The sequence below is a fragment of the Schistocerca serialis genome, chromosome 4, assembly GCF_023864345.2.
Source record: "Schistocerca serialis cubense isolate TAMUIC-IGC-003099 chromosome 4, iqSchSeri2.2, whole genome shotgun sequence".
Classification (NCBI taxonomy): domain Eukaryota; kingdom Metazoa; phylum Arthropoda; class Insecta; order Orthoptera; family Acrididae; genus Schistocerca; species Schistocerca serialis.
The window spans coordinates 839,184,408-839,190,679 of NC_064641.1; the positions used below are offsets into that span (position 1 = coordinate 839,184,408).

Here is a 6,272-nt window from a genome sequence, read left to right on the forward strand (position 1 = left end):
CCGCCGCCGTCAGTGTCAGCCAGTTTGCCGTGGCATACGGAGCTCCATCGCAGTCTTTAACACTGGTAGCATGCCGCGACAGCGTGGACGTGAACCGTATGTGCAGTTGACGGACTTTGAGCGAGGGCGTATAGTGGGCATGCGGGAGGCCGGGTGGACATACCGCCGAATTGCTCAACACGTGGGGCGTGAGGTCCCCACAGTACATCGATGTTGTCGCCAGTGGTCGGCGGAAGGTGCACGTGCCCGTCGACCTGGGACCGGACCGCAGCGACGCACGGATGCACGCCAAGACCGTAGGATCCTACGCAGTGCCGTAGGGGACCGCACCACCACTTCCCAGCAAATTAGGGACACTGTTGCTCCTGGGGTATCGGCGAGGACCATTCGCAACCGTCTCCATGAAGCTGGGCTACGGTCCCGCACACCGTTAGGCCGTCTTCCGCTCACGCCCCAACATCGTGCAGCCCGCCTCCAGTGGTGTCGCTACAGGCGTGAATGGAGGGACGAATGGAGACGTGTCGTCTTCAGCGATGAGAGTCGCTTCTGCCTTGGTGCCAATGATGGTCGTATGCGTGTTTGGCGCCGTACAGGTGAGCGCCACAATCAGGACTGCATACGACCGAGGCACACAGGGCCAACGCCCGGCATCATGGTGTGGGGAGCGATCTCCTACACGGGCCGTACACCACTGGTGATCGTCGAGGGGCCACTGAATAGTGCATGGTACATCCAAACCGTCATCGAACCCATCCTTCTACCATTCCTAGACCGGCAAGAGAACTTGCTGTTCCAACAGGACAATGCACGTCCGCATGTATCCCGTGCCACCCAACGTGCTCTAGAAGGTGTAAGTCAACTACCCTGGCCAGCAAGATCTCCGGATCTGTCCCCCGTTGAGCATGTTTGGGACTGGATGAAGCTTCGTCTCACGCGGTCTGTACGTCCAGCACGAACGCTGGTCCAACTGAGGCTCCAGGTGGAAATGGCATGGCAAGCCGTTCCACAGGACTACATCCAGCATCTCTACAATCGTCTCCATGGGAGAATAGCAGCCTGCATTGCTGCGAAAGGTGGATATACACTGTACTAGTGCCGACATTGTGCATGCTCTGTTGCCTGTGTCAATGTGCCTGTGGTTCTGTCAGTGTGATCGTGTGATGTATCTGACCCCAGGAATGTGTCAATAAAGTTTCCCCTTCCTGGGACAATGAATTCACGGTGTTCTTATTTCAATTTCCAGGAGTGTATTTTCATGCTCCAAAACTCACTAATCAGAATCTATAGCGTGCGTTCCGTTGACCTAGAATCATGAAATTCGTCGAGAAGGGAGGTTTCACAGTACAAGTAAAGTAGGAAATCTGAAACTTGTTAAATTGTAATTGAATTGCTTGAAAAAAAAAATTTTTTTTCTGTTTGAACATCAATGCATTCATCTACCGTCAAAAGCATAACAGAGATAAAAATGTATGTTCTCCCATAATCCATGTTTCACTACAACATAATGCGTTGCTGTAGCCTGTTTTAGTAGGTAAATACAAATATTTTATTAAACGTTCTCTTTCTAAACAGGGTGTTACAAAAAGGTGCGGCCAAACTTTCAGGAAACATTCCTCACACACAAATAAAGAAAAGATGTTAGGTGTACATGTGTCCGGAAACGCTTACTTTCCATGTTAGAGCTCATTCTACTACTTCTCTTCAAATCACACTAATCATGGAACGGAAACACACAGCAACAGAACGTACCAGCGTGACTTCAAACACTTTGTTGCAGGAAATGTTCAAAATGTCCTCCGTTAGCGAGGGCATCCACCCTCCGTCGCATGGAATCCCTGATGCGCTGATGCAGCCCTGGAGAATGGCGTATTGTATCACAGCCATCCACAATACGAGCACGAAGAGTCTCTACATTTGGTACCGGGGTTGCGTAGACAAGAGCATTCAAATGCCGCCATAAATGAAAGTCAAGAGGGTTGAGGTCAGGAGAGCGTGGAGGCCATGGAATTGGTCCGCGTCTACCAATCCATCGGTCACCAAATCTGTTGTTGAGAAGCGTACGAACACTTCGACTGAAATTTGCAGGAGCTCCATCGTGCATGAACCACATCTTGTGTCGTACTTGCAAAGGCACATGTTCTAGCAGCACAGGTAGAGTATCCTGTATGAAATCATGATAACGTGCTCCATTGAGCGTAGGTGGACGAAACTAAAATGAGCTCTAACATAGAAATTAAGCGTTTCCGGTCACCACGTGACATCGTTTCTTTATTTGTGTGTGAGGAATGTTTCCTGAAAGTTTGGCCGTACCTTTTTGTAACACCGTGTATATATAAACTGAAGTCCCCTGCTCGCTTCTTTTTGTATGTCCGGTCTAGTATGAGGATCTTCTATTGAGATTTTAATACTGTCTCAGAATTCCCGAGGCCAATACTTTGACGGTATCTATATCGACACCAGGCAAAAATCGTTGACATTCTCGATTCCCCGGATGGATGAACCACATGTATATATAAAATAAAATTTGTACGAAACCCTCAGTTTGCGAGTCTTAGTCGCACGTGGCCAATTTATCAAAGATTCGTGAAAAAAATTGGCTAGAAACCATTCATTGATGGTTTGTAGCGCTAGTAATCGAGGATCGCCATGCGGAAGTGCCTGCTGCGACAAGCGTACTTTTGTCATGTAGGGATTTGTTAGATGGCGACCAGTTTGGCTATGTAAAGGTCATGCACCAGAGGGGACTTCAGACTTTACGACTGATAATGGAAGCAAGACTAAAGAAATGTCAAGACACATTCATAATATTTGTCGATCTGAAAAAGCTATCGACAATGTAAAATGGTGGAAGATGTTTGAAATTCTAGGGAACGTAGGGAAGATGAATAAGTACGAGAACCAAAAGTGAACAATGAGACTGGAAGATCGAGAACAAAGTGCTCGGTTTAAAGAAGGGTGTAAGAGACGGATGTTGTCTTTCACCCTTGCTGTGCAATCTATACATCGAAGTGTCAATGACGGAAGTAAAAAAAAAAAAAAGATTCAAGTGTGTGACTAAATTCAAGATAGGTCGGTAGGGCATCTGTTCAGATATCACGGAATTACTTCCACAGTACTAGAGGGATGTGTAAACAGTAAAAACTATAAAGGAAAACAGAGTGGAGTACATCCAGCAAACAACTGCGGGTACAGGTTGCAAGCCACTCTGAGATGAAAAGGTTGGCACAGGAGAAGAATTCGAGCCTGGCAGCAAAACAAATCTTGACAGTTTTGTGCCCGTATGTAGGCAAGTACAGGTACACTGTCATTTCATTTCAGTCTGACACGATATGCTAATGGAATACGATAGGAAATTTGTAATGTTGTTACAAGGTATTCTCGACTACGAAGTATCCTCCGCTTCCGGAGCTTACAGAGCACTGGTTTAAGGCCCTGGTGACACAAGGAGCTAATTAGGTCGTCATGCTGAGAGGGGGGCCAGAAGCGCTCAAGTGGAAAATTTGCATATAGTGCGTATCGCAGGTAGTGACGAAACGTAGCACCGGTGAAACAGCACGAGGGAAAGGGAGGGGAAGGGGTCGTCAAATGAAAAGTTGCTTCTGTGAAAAAGTGTTCTAGAACCGGTCGTGAGTATACAGGGTGGTCGATTGATCATGACCGGGCCAAATATCTCACGGAATAAGCGTCAAATGAAAAAACTACGAAGAACGAAACTTGTCTAGATTGAAGGCGGAAACCAGATGGCGCTATGGTTGGGCCGCTAGATGGCGCTGCCATAGGTGAAACGGATATCAACTGCGTTTTTTTTAATTACAACCCCCATTTTTATTACATATTCGTGTATTACGTAAAGAAATATGAATGTTTTACTTAGACCACTTTTTTCGCTTTGTGATAGATGGCACTGTAATAGTCACAAACATATGGCTCACAATTTTAGACGAACAGTTGGTAACAGGTAGGTTTTTTAAATTAAAATATAAAACGTAGGGACGTTTGAACATTTTATTTCAGTTGCTCCAATGTGATACATGTACCTTTGTGAACTGATCATTTCTGAGAACGCATGCTGTTACACCGTGAATACCTGTAAATACAACATTAATGCAATAAATGCTCAAAATGATGTCCGTCAACCTGAATGCATTTGGCAGTACGTGTAAAGAGATTCCTCTGAACAGCGAGTAGTTCGCCCTCCGTAATGTTCGCACATGCGTTGACAATGCGCTGACGCATGTTGTCAGGCGTTGTCGGTGGATCACGATAGCAAATACCCTTCAACTTTCCCCACAGAAAGAAATCCGGAGACGTCAGATCCGGTGAACGTGCGGGCCATGGTATGGTGCTTCGACTACCAATCCACCTGTCATGAAATATGCTATTCAATACCGCTTCAACTGTACGCGAGCCATGTTGGAAGTACATCGCCATTCTGTCATGCAGTGAAACATCTTGTAGTAACATCGGTAGAACATTACGTAGGAAATCAGCATACATTACACCATTTAGATTGCCATCGATAAAATGGGGGCGAATTATCTTTCCTCCCATAATGCCGCACCATGCATTAACCCGCCAAGGTCGCTGATGTTCCACTTGTCGCAGCCATCGTGGATTTTCCGTTGTCCAATAGTGCATATTATGCCAGTTTACGTTACCGCTGTTAGTGAATGACGCTTCGTCGCTAAATAGAACGCGTGCAAAAGATCTGTCATCGTCCCGTAATTTCTCTTGTCCCCAGTGGCAGAACTGTACACGACGTTCAAAGTCGTCGGCATGCAATTCCTGGTGCATAGAAATATGGTACGGGTGCAATCGATGTTGATGTAGCATTCTCAACACAGAAGTTTTTGAGATTCCCGATGCTCGCGCAATTTGTCTACTACTGATGTGCGGGTTAGCTGCGACAGCAGCTAAAACACCTACATGGGCATCATCATTTGTTGACGTTTCACATGTGGCTGAACACTTCCTGTTTCCTTAAATAACATAACTGTCCGGCGAACGGTCCTGACACTTGCATGATGTCGTCCAGGATACTGAGCAGCATACATAGCACACGCCCGTTGGGCATTTTGATCACAATAACCATACATCAACACGACATCGACCTTTTCCGCAATTGGTAAACGGTCCATTTTAAGACGGGTAATGTATCAAGAAGCAAATACCGTCCACACTGGCGGAATGTTACGTGATACCACGTACTTATACGTTTGTGACTATTACAGCGCCATCTATCACAAAGTGTAAAAAGTGGTTCATGTAAAACATTCATATTTCTTTACGTACTGCACGAATATGTAATAAAAAATGGGGGCTCCTATTTTTTTTAAAAAAAGCGTAGTTGATATCCGTTTGACCTATGGCAGCGCCATCTAGCGGGTCAACCATAGCGCCATCTGGTTTCCGCCTTCAAGCTACACAAGTTTCATACTTTGTAGTTTTTTCGTTTGACGCTTGTTTCGTGAGATATTTGGCCCGGTCACTATCAGTGGACCACCCTGTATACGTAGATGTAAAGCTGGTAACAGAGCGGTAACAAGCTGTATACAGAATAGTGTTGCATCAGGGAGATTTTTCTTCATACGGCTGAGGCACAGTAGCAGACATAGAGAGAGAAGGAGGTCATACTTACGGAGCGAGAGCTGCACAGGCTCTATACAGCGGAGGCTAGGCGGACAGTGGCAGCTCGCTGTGCGGCGGTAGCAGTACTGGCAGGCACCGTGCAGTGTGTGGGGGGTGGCGGCGGCCGGCGTCGCGACACCGCGGGCCACGGACGCCGCCGCATTCAATTGTCCGGCAAGGCGCGCAGCTGGCGGCCGCTTCTCCCGCGTCTTCCAGCGCATCCCCACTTCTCCGGCACTTCTACAGACGCGCGTCAGTCCTTATAGGAACCGAGCGAGGTGGCGCAGAGGTTAGCACACTGGACTCGCATTCGGGAGGACAACGGTTCAATCCAGCGTCCGGCCATCCTGATTTAGGGTTTCCGTGATTTCCCTAAATCGGTTCAGGCAAATGCCGGGGTGGTTCCTTTGAAAGGGCTCGGCCGACTTCCTTTCCCATCCTCCTCTAATCTGATGCGACCGATAACCTCGCTGTTTGGTCTCCTCCACCAAATCAACCCATTCAACCCTTACAGGAGTCCTCAACACGATGGGTGTCAGGCACATTTTTCACTGACGGCTAGAAAAGAGTTGCAGAGGCAATTCTGAAATCGTTGGATTGGACGCGGAGAAGATGTGTCGTGACCGGCTCGTTCGCCAGACATG

General features: G+C 47.3%; 1 long non-coding RNA gene across 1 annotated transcript in view; it reads right to left on the bottom strand.

The window, feature by feature from the left end:
- Positions 1-5,719, bottom strand: part of LOC126473467 (uncharacterized) — a 190,898-nt gene extending 185,179 nt beyond the window's left edge. The window contains exon 1 of the long non-coding RNA XR_007586468.1: positions 5,639-5,719. This is a non-coding gene — a long non-coding RNA (uncharacterized LOC126473467). The remainder of the gene's footprint in view (positions 1-5,638) is intronic.
- Positions 5,720-6,272: the final 553 nt, after the last annotated feature.